Raw genomic sequence first — 19,501 nt, forward strand, 5'->3', positions numbered from 1 at the left:
TCAGCTAACTCTCCAACAGGGAAATGGAGCCTAGGCCTGTGTATTAGGAAATTACAACCATTAGGCATCTGTATCCCCTCCTAATTTATTTATTTATTTATTCATTCATTCATTTGTTCTTTATTTCAACACCAACCAAAGTTTGGGTCTTAATGACGGAAGCAAGCACACCCACCCTTCAGGATGGATGAATTTGGAAAGCTTACCCTACAGGGTTTACCTGAGGCTTAAAGGAATGACTGTCCAGGACTGTCCTGAGGGGGGGGGGATAGATAGATAGATAGATAGATAGATAGATAGATAGATAGATAGATAGATATAGATATATAAATATAGATGATATAGATATTGACATAGACATTGACATAGATATAGATATATGGATGATGGTGTCACAGAACTATATAGGTGGTTCCCCTTTTTCTTAACCACGGTAGCACAACTGGGACAGAATTACACACCAACCTAGCTGGAAGTGGTTGGATATTCAGACAAGGAACACTTGCAGTTGCTATGGTTTTGCTGCCAGAGGTTTTTGGTGGTGGTGACGATGATGGTGGTGGGGTTTTTTGGGTTTTTTTTTTTTTTTTGTTGTTGGAGGGGGCTTATGGTAGAAAGAAACTGTAGTTTCTACACTGTATTCCGATCAGAGTTTCCCATCCCAAAGCTCCTCCTAGATTCTTCTTCCTCATCCACACAATTCTACCCTGGGCCTGTAGTTGTCAGTTGGAGATGACTTCAATGCAAGTGACTTTGGACTTGTCTCCATTTTACCTTCTGAGAACTGGGTTTTCAAACAACAACAACATTTAAAGAGTGCAACAACTGACTACTGACTACACACAAAGATGCTGTTGGCTCCTCTTTGGAGATAATACTGTGTGTGTGAAACTTCCTAAATAAACCAAAGTTTAATTCAAACTACACAAAAGGGACACTGTAGCAAATTACCATTGCTTGGGTATATAGAAAGCAGTTTTTCCTTTCCTTTCTTTTCTTTCTCTTCTGTTTTTTAGAAATTCAGCTGGTCCTGGTGGTGCATACACCCTCCCTTAATTCCAGCACTACTCATTAAATACAAGTTTTTGTCTCACAAACCAGCTCTAATTAAATGTTACAATCTCTCTCTCTCTCCTCTCTGTTCCCTGTCTCTCCTCTCTCTTCTCTCTCTTCTCTCTCTCTTCTCTTTCTCTCTTTTCTCTCCTCTATTTCTCTTCTCTCTCTTTCTCCTCTCCTCTCTCCTCTCTCACTCCTCTCTCTCTTCTCTCTCTCTCCTCTCCTCCTCTCTCACTCTTCTCTCTCCTCTCTCCTCTCTCCTCTCTCTCCTCTCCTCTCCTCTCTCCTCTCTCTCTCTCTCTCTCTCTCTCTCTCTCTCTCTCTCTCTCTCTCTGTCTCCCCTCCTCCTTCCTGGGATCAATCTAAACAATGGACTGTTTTGTGTAAGCTTAAGTAGCTCCTAGCTCAATATTTCAAAACAAATGCTTCTTGTGATTCACATTTCATTTTAAAGGTACTTTCTAGATCAGAAGACCTTCCTCAGAAAAGCTTCCTTACCATTCTCCACGAGTACATTGGATTTCATCCTTGAAAGAGGGCATTAAATCCCAATGGTAGGTGGTTGAGAGCCACCATCTGGTTGCTGGGAACTGAACTCAGGACCTCTGGAAAAGCAATCAGTGCTCTTAACCACTGAGCCATCTCTCCAGCAGCCCCACCCAAGTCTAATTTTTAAAAGACAGAGATGTGAGGAAAATCAGAGGGCTCAGTGGGAGTAAGCCTGTGTCATATGGTATGGGTGCCGACAAAAAGGATTTATCTTACTCAAGGTTACATGTGGCATGAGGACGGAAATGAGGGCGGGGTGGACAACCACATGATTAGTGAAGAAATTAAACTATAGCCTGTGATACAATTCTCCCTCGTCCTCTCTGTCCCTCTCAGACATGAATAAATATTGAAATTAAGCTAAATGGACAATGACAGGAAGCCAGGTGGGGTCCCGGAGGAAGGCAGGCCCGATCTAGGTACTAATTTCCAGGTCTATGTACAGAAGCCCCTGACTCAGCTTAAAAAAAAAATGAAAAGGAAAATAAGACATGCGATTAACTTACAATAAACTGAACAGAATTTTTAAAAACACACTTAAAAAAAGAGGGAGGGGGAGGCAGTAGTGGGGTAGCCTGGCTTATAGAGAAGGGTCAAACACTGTTCTGCCATTGCCTCCTCAGTTGAACACACACACAGAGAGACAGAGACAGAGACAGAGAGAGACACACAGAGAGACAGAGACAGAGACAGAGAGAGAGAGACAGAGAGAGAGAGAGAGACAGAGAGAGAGAGAGAGAGAGAGAGAATGGGGAGAGAAAGAATAAAAAAATCAGGGGATCAGGGGGCAGGGTGGGGTTGGGACCTACTCGGCCTGCTCTGCCTGCACAGGCTCATGCTGCCACCTACTGTCCAGCCAGCCAACCTTCCTTTAGTCTGTCTTCCCAACCACCAGCCAGCCATCAGTATCATGGAAATTCTCATCTGAGACCTGGAGAGTGAAAAAGTCCAAAGGAGTCACGTCCAACAAGCAAGCACCTTAGAGGCTCCATAGCATCCAGTGCTGCAGTTGTAACTAATCTCTCCTTCAAAGTCTACTACAGAGACATGCCTGAAGAATGTTGAAATTGTTTCACATGTACATGTGTCCTCTGAGGGGAATCCACTTTTTTTTCTGTTTTTTTTTTAAAGTTGTTCCAAAAATGCTGAGGGACACCACACTGTGTGTGTGTGTGTGTGTGTGTGTGTGTGTGTGTGTGTGTGTGTGTGTATGTTCTGAAGGGCATTTTTTTCTGTTTTTTGTTTGTTTGTTTTGTTTTGTTTTGTTTTTTTTTTTTGGAGACAGGGTTTCTCTGTGTAGTCGTGGCTGTCCTGGAACTCACTCTGTAGACCAGGCTGGCCTCGACCTCAGAAATCAGCCTGCCTCTGCCTCCTGAGTGCTGGGACTAAAGGCATGCATGACCACTGCCCTGCTTTTTTCTTTCTCTTTTTTTTTTTCATAATATATCTCTAACAGGCTGGTTTCACTCCATGTAAGCCAATCTCCCTGGCAGATGTCTCACAACTTTGTCACCTCCAACATCTTGGAGTCCGTAGAGTGACCTAGGCTTCACTTTACCTCTCAGGGTCTTCATGCAGGGACTCAGGATTAGGGTTGGCCCTGAGGTCTTTTGGGGTTCATGCTTGTGATTTCCCCAAGAAAGGAGCTTATGTTCTTTCTTGCTTGAGAAAGGGTACATACACAGCATAAAACATTTGGTTTTGCTGAAGAAGTCAGGAGAGGGCCATATTCTCAGTCTGGAAAGGTTATCACTTAATTAACCGCTTTGTTTTTGCTGTCTCTTTTACCAGTTCTATCTACTCTTCCTGGGTCTAATCTCTGCTGTGGTTGAGTAGTTTGTCTTGTGGGTTGGTGAAGATATCTGGAAATTTAAATTTATGTATAGTTTTATCTATGCAATTCCTGTCTGAAGACTTATCTACTGTGATGGTTTGAATAGGAATGGCCCGCATAGGTTCATGTGTTTGAATGCTTGTCCCATAGGGAGCTGCACTAGTAGGCGGTGTGGCCTTGTTGGAGTATGTGTGGCCATGTTGGAGGAAGTGTGTCACTGTGGAGTTGGGCCTTGAGGTTTTAATAGATGTTCAAGCTATGCCCAGTGTGGACACAGTCTCCTGGTGCTGCTTATAGATCAAGATGTAGAACTCTTGCTGGGCTGTGGTGGCTCACACCTTTAATCCCAGCACTTGGGAGGCAGAGGCAGGCAGCTTTCTGAGTTTGAGGCCAGCCTGGTCTACAGAGTGAGTTCCAGGACAGCCAGGGCTACACAGAGAAACCCTGTCCTTAATTCTCTATAGCACCTTACTCAAATGGGAGGAAGTGAAGGAGGAAAAGATTGCAGTATTTACTAATTTAATTTTCATTATTTGGTGTTATTATTTGGTGTCTTTGTTTTCCTATGGTGTTTGGTTTAGGTCTTAGTGGTGCTTTCTGATTCTTTTATTAGTAGTGAGGGGCTGAATGCACAAAGCCCCTTGGCTTTTGTGGTTGTGAACCCTCTGGGTCCTCTGGGTCTTTTGTCTGGGCTATAGCCTGCAGCATGTGTATTGATCACCTGGGTACAGCCCAGTGCAGCATCCTTCCAATATAGAGCCAAGTACAGCAGGGGGAACCACTGGCTCTATCACCTTGGTGGGACAGAATCAAGGTGAGACTTGAACATGACCTCCAGCAGTCACTGGAGTCCAGGGATCCAGTGATGGCATGGGGAGAGTGATAGTGAGTGAGTGAGAAAGTGGGACAGAAAAAGAGGGGCCTGATCCAGGGCCTGTTTAACTGAGAGCTGGACAACCCAACCCAAGGACCACATTTGCCTTAAGCACCTGCAGTCCTGCAGGATTGTAAGACAGTTTCCTTTGATGTGTTTCTCTCCCAGGAAGTCTATTGGCAAGCTTGCATGTGGGTGAGGGTGGGGTGTGTGTGTGTGTGTGTGTGTTTCCTCTTATCAGGTCAGTGTGGCATAGGTTAAAGACTTAGGTTTTGAAGCTAAAGAGATCCAGTTCAGTCTTGGCTTCAAGTATTTGAATGATCTCTTTAACCACTGAACCCCAGTTACTCCATTTGCAAAGTGACAAGACTAATACTTCCTCGAGCATTCTATGAAGTTTAAAAACTAGCACGGTCCTCGGACACATAGTAGGTGAGATCACAGAGGACCAGCTGGACCTTGGCTCAAACCCCTCCACTCTCAGGCCTCCTTTCCCATTCTGTGCATCAGATCTGAGCTGGCAGACACTGGCAGGAAGACTTGCTGTCCAGGATGCATCCATGCCTGAATGGTAAGTCACTGGCTGCATCCCTGCCTGCACTGTGATTATAGGGTACTGAGAGAGCTGCATCCCCTGATAAAAGTGAGGCACCAAAAGGAACCAGAGCTTTTTGTTCTCTGAGCCATTCTATTGTGTCTCTCTCATCTCCCCCACTCCCCTCCTCTATCTCAATAAATAAATAAATAAATAAAAGTAATGGAAGAGATGAAGGGCTCTCAGCACCAGATCACAACACGGGCTCCAAGAGTTAGCAGCTTTCCAGTGCCTGCACAGAATTCCCTCCTTTTGCTTTCCTCAGTTCAACCTAATTAAGATAAATTGGAGTTCATCCCAAGAAACAGAGTTTCCTGCATCCCTGCCACCCATCAGAGCCCTCCCTCAGTGCAGTCTGTGAACACTCTCCCTGTCTGATGCTTCCCTCAGAAGAGAACCACCGAAGTGATCACCCCATTGTCCACTGCTGTGGTCAGAGTCTCTTTCCCCAAGCATCTCTCAGGTCATGTCATACTGCCACCCTGGAAACTTCAGATGGTCCCTGTTGCTTGATTTCAGGCTCCTCAATGTAGCACAAGGCTCTTCAGAATTTGACCTTGGCCTGTCTTTGCCTCATAGACATATGTTTCCAAGTAGCAGCCAAGTCTCTGTTTCCTGCATGGGTCTGTACATTACCTGCCTTTGTGCCTTTAGTCACATGGCCCATTAGCTTGGAAAGCCTTTATCCTGGTGGGATTAGAGCCATTCTGCAGGGATTAGTTGAAGTGCCAACTCTTCCAAAAACTGCATCTTGTCAGGGAACATGCTCCTGCCTCACCTGGCACACAACAGATTCAGAATTAATGTTGAATTTGCTCACAGACCCTCCTGTGTCACTGTGAGGGCCTGCGGAACTTAAAGTAACAGTATGAGCTGTCTACCTTGCATGTGGGGAGCCTACCTGAGGCATGGTGGAACAGCTGCTTGGCCCTAACCACTGGAGTAGACATCACTTGGGTGGTGGTTCTTCTTGGTTCAGAGTAGGGAATGGGGTATCAAAGTGGCTGGAGGCATGTAACTGGTGTCGGGGTTCAGAGGGCTTGTCTTCTCTGAACCTTTTGAGGAACACATCAATCCTCACCTCAGCTCTCCCACTGTAGCTCAGTGGAGGCCTTCAGGCTTGGCATCCTGTTTGGCCTCCTCCCTGGCACTTTCTGCTGGTCCAGGTTAGCCATATAGGGCCTCATTACAGCCTAAATGAAGAAAGCAAGTGAAGTGCAGAGTTAGGACAAGGGACACCTATCCTACATCCCAGTGGAAGAGCCAGGGCATCTGGGGTCTCTGCTGAGCAGGGAATAACGTTCAGCCTAGCTATCCCCTCTAAGAAAATCAAGATGGTAGCTAAGGGAAACCACTTCCAGGCCTGCCTGCCTTCACTTACTGATGCAGAAAAATGTGCAGACCCCCTGCCGCTGTCCCCCCCCCCCACATACATGTAGAGTTCTGTTCTTGGCTGTGGAAATGTGGCAGGGAACCAGACAGATACACCTTTGCCCTTCTGAAGGTGGTTTCTAGTCGGTTGACATCATAAACAGTTTCTGTAGTAAAAAGACATGTTCCCTTGTGTTTGGGGAATAAGTGGGTTGGAGGAAGCAGAAGGTGGTGAGAGTGTGGTGGGGACATCCCAGAGAAGAGACATCTGAATGACAGTTAAGAGGCAGGCGAATTGGTGATGTGGAGATCTGAGGAAAGAATACTCAGGTAGACTGAACACCTAGGCTGAATTCAGGCTCTGAGGTAAGAGAACAGAATGGGTCCTGGCCAGAGTGAGGAGGGTGGAAAGGGAGGGAGGAAGAGATGGGTGGATTTTTGTAAGAACTTCATCTTTTACTCTGGGGGCCGTGGGAACCTGTAGGGTTTATTTGTTGTTTTGTTTTTTGTTTGTTTGTTTGTTTGTTTGTTTGTGGGTTTTTTTTTTTTTGGTTTTTCAAGACAGGGTTTCTCTGTGTAGCCCTGGCTGTCTGGAACTCACTCTGTAGACCAGGCTGGCCTCAAACCCAGAAATCCACCTGCCTCTGCCTCCCAAGTGCTGGGATAAAAGGTGTGTGCCATCGATTATTGATCATTATTGGTTATTAATCAGTATTGATTATTATTATTATTATTATTATTATTATTATTATTATTATTATTATTATTGGTTTTTTTGAGACAGGGTTTCTCTGTATAGCCCTGGCTGTCATGGAACTCACTCTGTAGACCAGGCTGGCCTCGAACTCAGAAATCCGCCTGCCTCTGCCTCCCGAGTGCTGGGATTAAAGGCGTGCGCCACCACCGCCCGGCTTATCAATCAGTATCGATAATTATTGATTACTGTTTATTCATTATAGATCGGCATTGATTATTATTATTATTATTTTCTAACTACAGCCAACCAGCATCAATGGTGTCAGTCGTCCCTTCTATTCTTTCCTCTAAAAGCAGAGTCACAAGGACAAAGCTGCTGAGTTCCTCTGCCTGCTGGGGCCCAAACATCGCCCCTTCTATTACATCATCAGCAGTTTTCTAGTTTTCAACACCTTCACTGCCTCAGCTCGGCTGTCCTTGAACTTGCTCTGTAGATGAATCTTGAACTCAGATCTGCATAGCTCTGTCTCCTGAATGTTGAGTAATATGTGGGTAACACTCTGCCCATATCTAAACTTTTCATTACCTAAACTTGTTCTGTACCAGGATGACTTGAATCAGACATCTGCTTGATGTTCATCTCCTGGGATTTAAGTTGTATACCACCATGCCTGGACCTAAGTATATCCTATATTTTTTTAGATTTTAAATTGAAATCCCTGTATAGTAATCACAATCTGTCAATTCTCAATTTGACATGTACTTTTATCCTCTTATGTACACATAAAAACAATAACCAGTTAATAATAATGCCTAACATTATACAGTTCTCATCCATATAACGTTACATCCGTATGTTTAGGTGGATGGAATCTTGCCATAATATCACCATTTCTTTAATTCCATTGTGTGTCTTTGATCATAGGATTTAGCTTCATTCAACTTCCTGGTGAGATTTTCTCTTTGAAGCTAACATTTCATATTTTTCCTTTCTAACATTACTAAGCATGATCAAAACAATCACCATGAGAGTAAGCACAGGCCAAAAGCTATGCTTGGCTTTCCTGAGACTTCCTTTGTCAATCCAGTTAACAAAATAAACCTGTTTACCTTCAGATGAGAGCAAAACACAGCAGCATTCTTCAGCAAAACATTATAAAAATTCTATGCAAAGTTCAAACCACCCTTAGGTCATATGTGTTCTACTAGGATGGCCCATGAAGTTCCACTTAATGCATGTACAAATCCAAAGTCTAAAAATCCACATTGCATCCAACAAAAGCATGGTCAAGCCTACCAATAAGAATACTTAAGTCTGGGGTACCAACTTCTGTCTTAGAATTTCCATTGCTAAGAAGAGACACTGTGACCAAGGCAACTGTTTTAAAGGCAAATAGTTAATTCAGTCTGTATTACACTTTCAAATGTTTAGTCCAATGTCAGCATGCAGGCAGCCATGATGCTGGAGAAGGAGCTGAGAGTTCTGCATCTTCATGAGAAGGCATCCAAGAAGACATTGTCTTCCAGCCAAGTGGTAGGAGGGTCTGTTTTGTACTGGCCTGAGCTCCAGAGACCACAACCATAGTAATTCACTTCCTTCAAAAAGGTAACATCTACTCCCACAAGGCACATCTCTTAATATTGCCACTTTTTAGGGTCAAGAATATTTAAATCACCACAGTTTACTTCAACTATGAATTCTTTTATGCATTTAAATATGATTAGGACTTGCAGAGGCTTTAACATGTTAATTACTTTCAGATGGTTTCTATCTCATATGTGTTCATTTCTGTATTCAGAAACCACTGTGGCATGTAAACAATTTCCCAACTTTAGAACAATCAAAAGGTTTCTGCTCAGTTTGTGTTCTTTTATGTCTTTGGAGACTACAGAGATATGCATAGGCTTTACCACATTCATTACATCTGTAAGGTTTCTCCAAGGTGTATGTTTCTTTAAGTGTTTGGAGAGTACAGTGACATGCAAAGGCTTTATCACATTGACTACATTAATAAATTTCACTCTGCACATTTTCTTTTGTGTATTCAGAGATGACTGTGTCCTGGAAAGGCTTTACCTCATTCATGACATTCAGTTTCTCTCCAGTATGTGTTCTTTTATGTAATGGGTGATGACTGTGTCGTGCAAAGGCTTAACACCTTGATTACATTGAGTCACTCTCTTGAATGTTTTCTATTATGTAGTCACAGATAAAAGTGAATTGTCAGTTTTCCCCCAGTGATTACATTAATGAGGATTCTCTCCAGTGTGATTTCTTTGTGTGTGTGTAAAGAACTATGACATGCAAAGGCTTTACCATATTGTTAATATTCCATTAGGTTTTTAATCATAAAAACTTAACTATTCATAGGCCCATTCCCACCCAACTTCTAATGTAAATTTTTAGAAATTTTAAACTTCAGTATCATCATAACTTTCGTTTTCCTGACCTAAATGTCGATATCGATGGGGTAACACTAAAATCTGAACAGCACTTACCCTTTCTCTAACAAAAGTTCACCAGCCTGGATGAAGAAAAACCAATGTAAGAAAGACCCCTACAGATATCAGGGCCCCCAGTGTCACAGCCCCCGTCAGTATTGTCTTTACTGACATCCAGTTTCCTTTCTGTAGACACCATGTCTTTTTCAGGGCCCTGTTCATGTACAGGGCTGTGAACTCCGTCCAGCCGCCATTGTTGTGGATCCAGTCAGCCAGGTGTATTTCTAGATAGGCCACCATCCAATCCTGTATCTGCCTCACCAATGGCTCTAAGTTTTTGTCAATACTCTCAGCACACAGGGCCGCCCCAAAGACAAAGAATGCCACAAGACGGCCCCAATTGGGGCCTCCTTGGAATAGTTCCTTGGAAACCTGGATGAAGCATTGTTGGGCTGAGCCTGGGATCACCTGTAGTTGAGCAACCAGGTCAGAGAAGGTGCGCCAGAAGCAGGTCTCAAATTCATCTCCAGCCGCCCGCATGGCTTGGTGTATCGGGTCGGCTGTTGGGCCTTCTTCTGGGCCAGCTCCTCGGACATAACCCTTCTGCCTTAGCTTGTAGCCTACAAAGTCGGCCACTAGAGCCTGTGTATCTGGGGTTGAGGCTGGGGTCGTCATCAGATGCATTCAGCTGGGTTCCAAGTTTCCAGCTCAGTGATGTCAGACTGCGTTTCCTGCTTGGAACTGGTGCTCAGGCCTCCGGTCTCATATGTTGAGCCACCTTGAACACTTTCATGTGGGCAAACAGGGATTTGGAAAGAACAATATTAGGATTGAGTGCCCTGAAGAACAAAGAAAATAGAAAAAAAAGAAAGATAAACAAGAAAAAAACAAAAAAAAGAAAAAAGGAAAAAAGAAAGAGAAAAAGGAAAAAAAGAAAAAGAAAAAAAGGAAAAAGAAAGAGAAAAAGAAAAAAAGAAAAAAGAAAAAAGAAAAAAAAAGGAAAAAAGAATAAAAAAGGAAAAAGAAAAAAAAAGGAATAAAAAAAGAAAAAGAGCCCTGCAGTGGTGGCGCATGCCTTTAATCCCAGCACTTGGGAGGTAGAGGCAGGCGGATTTCTGAGTTCGAGGCCAGCCTGGTCTACAAAGTGAGTTCCAGGACAGCCAGGACTACACAGAGAAACCCTGTCTCGAAAAACAAAACAAACAAACAAACAAACAAACAAAAAAAGAAAGAAAGAAAGAAAAAGAAAAAAAAAAGAGAAAAAAAAAGGAAAAAAAAAAAAAGAAAAAAGGAAAAGGATTGATTGCCCCTCTGTCTCAGTGAGCAGCGGCAGCTGCCACACAGGATTTAACCTGTCGGAGTGTTCTGAACCTCAAATGAGGCAAAGGGAAGGAGAGCTGTCTAATCACTCCCGCCAGTCTCCAAGGCCAAGTCAGTTCAGGTCTCTGTTAGAGTTCTATTCATTTTCTCTACCTGTCCTAAAATCTGGGGCCTAAATGCACAATTTCTAATTCATCCCCAGCTGGGCGGCCAGTTCCTGACCTACCTGGGCAACAAAGACGGGTCCATTATTGGGTCCTATTACCTTATTAGGTATTGCATACCAGGGAAAGTTTTTTTCTAAGATATTAGAAAAATAAAATCTAAAATTAAAAATAAAATATAAAATTAAAATATTATTATACTTATACTTTATATTTATATTTTATTTTTATATTATTTTATATTTTACTTTTTTATTTTATATTTTATACTTTATATTTTATATTTGATTATTTTATATTTTATTTTATTTTTGTATTTTAAATTGAAGTTTTATATTTTACATTTCATATTTTAATATATATTTTGAATTTTAAACTTTATACTTTATATTTTACTTTATTTTATTAATTTATATTTTAAAATTGTATTTATATTATATTTTATATTTTATATTTTACATTTTATTTTATTATATATTTAAAATTTTAAACTTTATTTTATACTTTATATTTTATTTTATTTATTTTATTTTTAATTTATATTTTAAATTTGTCCTGCCAGGACTGAGTTAGCCTCAGTGATGCCTTCTTCAGTTGGTCCCTATTACCTGCTATGTTGGTCATGAACTAAACACTTGAAAGTGTTTTACAGACCCAACTATTTGCCTTTAAAACAGGACGTTCATAAGAAGAACATCAGAGTTAACTAACCTGGGCCCTAGGAGACTCTCAGAGACTGAGTCACCCACCAAAGAGTATACACAGGATGGACAGAGGTCCCCAGTATTATATGTACTCTATGTGCTACTCAGTCTTCACATGGGTTCCTCAACAACCAGAGTGGGGGATGTCCCTTAAGGTGGTGCCTGTCTGTCCACACTGTTCCCCATACTTGGCTGGCATGTCTGACCTCAGTAGGAGAGGATGTGCTTAACCCTGCAGAGACTTGACATGCCATGACTGGGGGTTATTCAAGTGGCCCCCAACCCTCCCTGGGGAGAAAAAAGGAGTCAGGGATGAGGTACTATGGAAGATGGAATGGGGAGGGGGTAGTAACGGAGATATAAGGAAATATATAAATAAATGGGAAAAGTAAACAATACATATAAATAAAATAAAAATATACAAATCAGCATATTAGTTTTAAATTTTACCCTACTCAATGTCTCAGGGCATAAGCCAAAGTAGGGAAGATTTTTGACAGAAATATCACACAAATGACCTCTAACTAAAGTTTTCTCAGAGCCTATTTTCCACTGAACAAGCACAACCTCAACTACCTTTGGCTGCACTACTGTCAACACCCCAAGCTTCCATGTCCTATGAGAACAACTGGATAAGATCCATGTACATCTCTCTATGATTTTGCCATCTCAGTTTGTGATATTCTCCACATTCCTTCAAAAGGGAACATAGATTCTGTCCAGCAGCATAATCACATCTGGATATCATTTTGTTGTTGTTGTTGTTCTAACTTGCTACTCTGCTGCTGTGATTGAATGCTCTGAGGAAAAGCATCTCAGGTATTAAGTGGCTGTTGTACATGGTTCTGTCAGATCACAGTCCATTATTTTGGGAGCTTAGATTAGAAACTGAAGGCAAAAAGCATGGACAAACACTGTCTCCTGGCTTGCTCTCTTGCTTGCTCACTGTCTCATGCTCAGCCTGCTCTCTCATCTAGCCCTGGACCACTTGCTTAGAGATATTGCCACCCTCAGTGGAAGAGCCTTCCTAATCAATCATCAACACTATCTCTCACAGACATAGCAACCAGCCATTCTGTTGAGGACATGCCCTGAATTGAGACTCTTTCAGATAACTGTAGCTCTGAAATGCTGAGAACTGAAAACAACTATGACATAGACACAATAATAAATGAGGAAGTTGTTACAACACAAAATCAATGAGCTAATCATATCAATTACAGGAGCCCCAGCCACCACAAGAGGGAGTTGGAGTTGTGGCTGAGCCAGGACAAAATAGGGAGGGCACCTGGCTCAGAGCAGGGAAGGATACACTGGAATGGGGATCTCAGAGGCTGTGCTGACCTGGGGTGAGTTTCTTTAACCCTGGGTTCCCAGGCCAGTGCTACCAAAGAGGAGGCTAAAACAGCTGGAAGGTAGACAGAAAAGCAGATTGTCTCACAGAACAGAAATGACCACCAACAAAGGACAGGATCTCTGACCCAAGGAAGATATGATAAATTTGTGACAATCAATGAAGAACAACCTCCCATCTTATGACAGCTCCAAGTTCAAAATCACAGAGTCACATATGAACTGCACAGAGGGTAGTTCAGGAGGTGGGAAATGAGGTCTTTGTCTTTCTACCCTGTAAAATAAGGTAGGCAGAGCCTGACTTTGCCCTGGATGCTGTCTTTAAGAGCTCTCTGTCATGGACTAGTCAATGGGTCTAGGTCCTGTTGTTAAGAAGGATTTAACCCAAGGTGTGGGGCTGGTAACTAAATTGATTAGGATGGAGTCTGTCTCATTTCCTCAGTGAGAGAACAACAAAGTGCCACACACAAAATAGACAGCCACAAGGGGGCAGTAAAAGCTACCCAGCAGATTCTTCCACTTGGACAAAGGAGAAAATGAAGACAGGATGGCAGCTGTGAGCCCTGTAGCAGGGCTCCAAGTCTGCTCTAACCTTCCCAGAAATTAAGACCAGAGAAACACCGTCCACTATACTAGGCTCTGGAACATCTTCAAAGCACTTTGGGGCTGCGACTCTCCAGCGTATCCACTGTAGCAGGGTCCCACGTTCAATTTAGTCACCTCCCTCCACAGATACTCAAGAAAAACCTGAAAACCAAGGCACACTATCTCAAATCTGGCAGACAAGCCACTGACCCAAAAAGAATGGTGGATATTAACAACCGGCCTTTCAGTCCTTTAGTTGGGAGTCCTGAGGGTCTTGGGTCAATGCACTAAGATGTTATGTCCAAGTCACAGAGACCCCAAAGACCAACAAGTAGCCTATTGTAATGCAAACACATGGAGGTCTTTATTATGAGCTCTGTAATAAGGATTCTCATCAGTCAGCCTCACATGAGACCAAAACTGAGAGTCTAGAGGTGCTGGGTATTTATTGTAGTTACAGCAAGATTGGGGCATTAACATACAGGTCAGCAACTTAATATTTTAAAAGCTGCATGTCTGGCATAATCTGCAGGAACCAATCAAGGGGGCAAAACCATCTGACAAACATGATGGGTAGACTAACTTTTCCTCTGTAAGGTGTATTAATTATCTTATATGTAGCTTAACCCTGCAGTTGTATCTTGACTGGCTGTTGACAAGGGGGGATTGTCATAGGATGTTTGCTCAAGTGGACTTTGTGCACTCTCGGAAACAGAACTGATTGGGGTTTACAAACTCATCCTTGTGCCTGAGGTCCTGATTATTGAAAAATGCTCCTGTTCAACCACAAGCCATGCATGGCAATAGAAAGGGTACTTTGTCCAAAGACCTGCCTCACTATCTGTTACTGCAGATCCTAATATCAGTTGCACTTACTCTGAGACAGAATACCAGTGGAAGTTGCCTCTCCCCCTGTGTATCATCTTATAGATAAGATAGACAATGCCCATCTGCCCTTCCTTTCCTGCCCCATCCCTGTGTCTCAGCCCCTCTTGGGCAGACAGTCCCTGTTCAACCACATGCTTTACCTGCCAGGACACAGGTAAGCTTTCTATAGATCTACCACACTGTCTGTTATCCCAGATGCAATGATCACAATTTCCCCTAGCACTGTACTAAACACCAGAGGCAGCTTTACCTCTGTCCTGACTAAGTCTGCCTGTGGATGCTAAGATCATCTCTTCCTGCCCACCTCGTCTCCCTTCTCCCAACATTACCTAGCAATCCCTATTGAAATTTAAAAATTAAAAATTAAATTAGTTTCTTTCCTTCTTCATCATTAAACTAAATTAATTAAATTAATGTTAATTTAAAAAATTAAATTAAATTGAATTAAATAGTTCTTCACCATTAAAAGATAGAATTATTTCTTCACGTATCTTTTATTTCTAGTAATGCCAACCTATGGTTAGAAAAGTATTTATATGTATTTATATATTTTTATATATTATAGACATTATATATATTTACATACTTATATATATTATGCACATTACATATATTTACATATTAGTATATATTATGCACATATCTGAACATTTGTATCTCATCGACATATTTATATATATTACATCACATGGATCTTAATATTTGTTTCTTATACACATATTTGAATATCTGTTTATTGTACACATTATATGTCTATAATATATATAAATAAGTCTGTAATATATATAAATATGTCTAATATATATGTTTATAATATGTATAAGTATGTCTAATGTGTATGTCTGCAGCAATATATATAAATATGTATGTAATATATGTAAATATGTCTGCAATATATATAAATATGTCTATAATATATATGTGTCTGTAATATGTATAAATATGTCTGTAATATATATAAATATGTCTGTAATATATATATATGTCTGTAATATATATAAGTATGTCTGTAATATATATAAATATGTCTGTAATATATGTAAATATGTCTGTAATATATATAAATATGTCTGGAATATTTATGTAATATATGTAAATATGTCTGTAATATATATGTCTGTAATATATGTAAATGTCTGTAATATATATAAATGTCTGTCTAATATATATAAATATGTCTGTAATATATATAAATGTCTGTAATATATATAAAAATGTCTATAATATATATATGTCTGTAATATATGTAAATATGTCTATAATATATATGTATGTCTGTAATATATAAATATATCTATAATATATATAAATATGTCCGTAATATATATAAATATGTCTGTAACATATATAAATATGTCTGTAATATATATAAATATATTTGTTTTATATATATATATATATATATATATATATCTGTAATATATATAAATATGTGTGTAATAAACAAAAATTCAGATATGTATATAAATTCGCAGGACCCCCCTGAAATAATAACTAGTTATTATTAATCAATAATTTCCAGTGCTTTCTTTGCCACCTGCCTTGGACAACCGTGTCCGCCAGGGTCTCAGGGCCTCACTTCGTCCCTTATGGATTTGTCTCTGTGTTGTGTCGGCTGGGAAATAAATCATTGGAAAATCGATAGAGGTGATGAAGCCGCGTCTCTGAATCAGATGCATCAACTATAAAACACAAAACATAAAATATAAAAATAAAAATAAAATATAAAATACATCGAATTTAAATTCCAAAATATAAAATTAAAAATTAAATTAAACCACAATGGAAAAAATATTAAATATAAAACATCGATAATTATAATGTAAATGTAAATATAAAATATAAAATAAAAATAAAATAAAACGACACATAAAATTCGGTAATATAAAATTTAAAATACAAAATTAAAAAAAGTAAATTAAAATGGAAAATAATAAAAAAATACAAACTAAAACATACAATACAAATATTAATATGAAATAAATAATATAAAATATAAAATGAAATAAAACAAAATTTAAAATTTCAAATATATGTAAAATATAAAACATAAATATAAAATATGAAATAAAATAAAATATAAAATAAGTCAAATATAAAATATAAAATATGAAATAAAAAAATAAAGAAAACAAAATATTAAATAATAGAAAATATGAAATTAAATGTAAATATATAAAAATTATAATTTAAAATTAAAATATATAATAAATATCAAATGTAACTTATAAACCATAAGTATAAAATATAATATAAATATAATGAAAATAAAATAAAAAGTAAATATAATGTAAAATACATCAAATATAAAATATAAAATTAAAAAATGAAAGCAAAATAAAATAGAAAATAATATAAAATATAAAATATAACATTAAAATAAAATATAAAATATAAAACATAATCTATAAAGTGTAAAATAAAATTTAAATATATAATAAAATATAAGATGCAAACTATAAATATAATATATATGTAAATATGAAAAAAACACAATTTAAAACATAAAATAAAATAGAAAATAAAAAACTAAAAGTAAAGTAATATATAAAATAATATAAAATATAACATTAAGTATAAAATACAAAATAACATAAATTATGTATATATGATATATTATACATATATATAATAAGAAATAAATATGAAAATATGAAATAAACTAAAATTTAAAATATACAATAAAATATAAAATGTAAAATACAAAACATAAATATAAAATATTAAATTAAAAAATACAAAATACATCAAATATAAAATATAAAATAAAAATAAAGTGAAATATAAATTTAAATATAAAATATAAAAAAATTATATACGTAAAATATCATGTAAATGTAAACTATAAAATAAAAATTAAATATAAATTAAAACAAAATATAAAAGAAGAAATAAATTTAATCTTTAAAATATATAATAAAATATAAAGTGTAAAATATAAAAGAAGTATGAAACATACTATGAATATAAATATAAAATCGAAATAAAATATGAAATACATTAAATATAAAATATAAAACATAAAAATAAAAGTAAATCGTTTTAAAACGATGTAAAATATGATATCAAATACAAAATATAATATAAAATAAATTAAAGATTTAAAAGAAAAATCTGATCAGACTTTTAATTCTACACCGGGCTGTGTAAGGGAAATAAAATTGTTAAATATTATACTACATGCGTCACTTCCTGTCAGACGCTGTTTGACAAACTGTGCTCCACAGGACCTCATAATATTGATAATAATAAATAATAATAATTTGTCTCTCTATAGCTTGTTTTATATTTTATATTTTATTTATTTGTTATGTTATATTTTATATTTTATTTTATATTTTTATTTATTTCGTTTAATTTTATCTTTATACGTTATTTTATTCCATTTTTATTGACTTTACTACATTGTTGTTATATTTTATATTCTTATCTTATTTAGATTTTTCGTATTTAATATTTTATTTTATATTTTTATATTTTTATATTTTTATTCATTTATCTCATATTTTATACTTTGCATTTTACTTCATTATAATTTTATTTCCGTATTTCGTTGCACATTTTATATTTATACTTATATTTATTAGGATCCTCCCAAGTTGATTATTGATTTGCATTGATTGCTGTCGTCAATTATGGATCAGCATTGGCTATTAATTATCAATAATTGATTATCCATTATTGATCGGTATTGATTACCGATTGGCAGTAACATTGGTTATCATGGTTACTGATCATTTTTAGCATTTTAGCATCGATTATTCGTCATTGATTAGTACTGATTACCGATTATCAGGATGACTGACTGTCGTCATCCCATCACCGTCATGCCCCTGCCTCTGCCTTTCGAGTGCTGGAACAAAGGCCTGCGCCACGATTTATTGATAACTGATTAGTATTGACAGGGCCAAAGTTGCCGCGGGGAATCACGGGGTCGATTGCGTCCGGCGCAAAACCCCGTCGCCGGCTGTGACTTCACGGGCAGTGCGACGCCTCCAGGGTCCGCGGCGGTGGCGGCGACGACGATCCCGGTGCGGACTCAGACAGGACGCGGTCGGGTTCGCAGGACTCAGTCGCGCTCCCTGTGACGTCAGAAGCCCGCGAAGAGGTCGGCGGGCGCCGCGGGGCATCACGGGATCGCGCGCCGCCGCCACTGACCTCGGGGAATCGCGCGGCCGCTGCCTTGCGCCGGTGCGGGTCCTCGTCGCTGTGACGTCACGGTCTGCGCGACCGTGTAGGCGGGAACCGCAGGGAATCACGGGATCGATCGGCGCCACCAGGGTTTTGTGGAGGACGGACAGGGGGGGTGACGGACGCGGGTCGCGGACGCCCCCGGTCACCGGAAACAGCGCTGCTTCCGTCCCGCAGAGTCAGAGGTGAGCCTGACCGGAAGTCCCCTCGCGGGAGCCCGGGAACCGGAAGCGGCGTCGTGTCTCCGGGTGGAAGGACCTCCCCTCCTTTCCGGAAGGCCAGCCCCGCCCTCCCCGGAAGCGGAAGTGCGTCACAGAGGCCCTTGGCAGTGGCGGCGGCGGGTTGACCGCGTGTGCGGCAGCAGCGGACGGAAGCGGTGGGCGGGGCCTAGCGATGGTGAGCCGAGGCTCTGCCCACCCCGGGCCGCCCGGATCCGGTTCTATCTGGCTTCTGGTCTCCTGCGGCTCCGAACTGGGCTGAGGCCAAGGCAGGAACGCGGCGCCCCCGGGAGACACGGCGGCCGGGGCGGGGCCAGCGCGGGGGGCGGGGTCAGTGTAAATTCCAGTTTATTTACAGTTCCTGGGTGGGTGGGGTTTATGGGGCGTGGCTGTGGTGACCTGAGTGTGGGAGGAGTCAGGTCGAGGTAAGTGGGCGTGGCCAGGCACTGTGGGCGGGGCCAGGGAATCTAATTAGTATTTACAGATTCTGAGATCTTTTTATGCGTGTGGGCAGGGTTTATGGAATAGGCGTGGCCTGTTAAGTGTGGGAGGAGTCGGTGTGAGTGTTGTGGGTGGGGCCAGGCCTGTTTGGGTGAGGACTTTTTACACTGTTTTCCTGTTGGCGTGTTTGGGTGGGGTTATGCAAAAGGCGTGGCCTTGG

General features: G+C 39.7%; 1 long non-coding RNA gene across 1 annotated transcript; it reads right to left on the minus strand.

The window, feature by feature from the left end:
* Positions 1 to 7,264: 7,264 nt before the first annotated feature.
* Positions 7,265 to 19,160, minus strand: LOC143437403 (uncharacterized). The gene is made up of 3 exons (XR_013106896.1): positions 18,218 to 19,160; positions 15,973 to 16,113; positions 7,265 to 10,203 (listed from the first exon to the last, which is right to left on the minus strand). It is a non-coding gene; the product is annotated as an uncharacterized LOC143437403 (long non-coding RNA).
* Positions 19,161 to 19,501: the final 341 nt, after the last annotated feature.

This window comes from Arvicanthis niloticus, chromosome Y, assembly GCF_011762505.2.
Source record: "Arvicanthis niloticus isolate mArvNil1 chromosome Y, mArvNil1.pat.X, whole genome shotgun sequence".
Lineage (NCBI taxonomy): Eukaryota > Metazoa > Chordata > Mammalia > Rodentia > Muridae > Arvicanthis > Arvicanthis niloticus.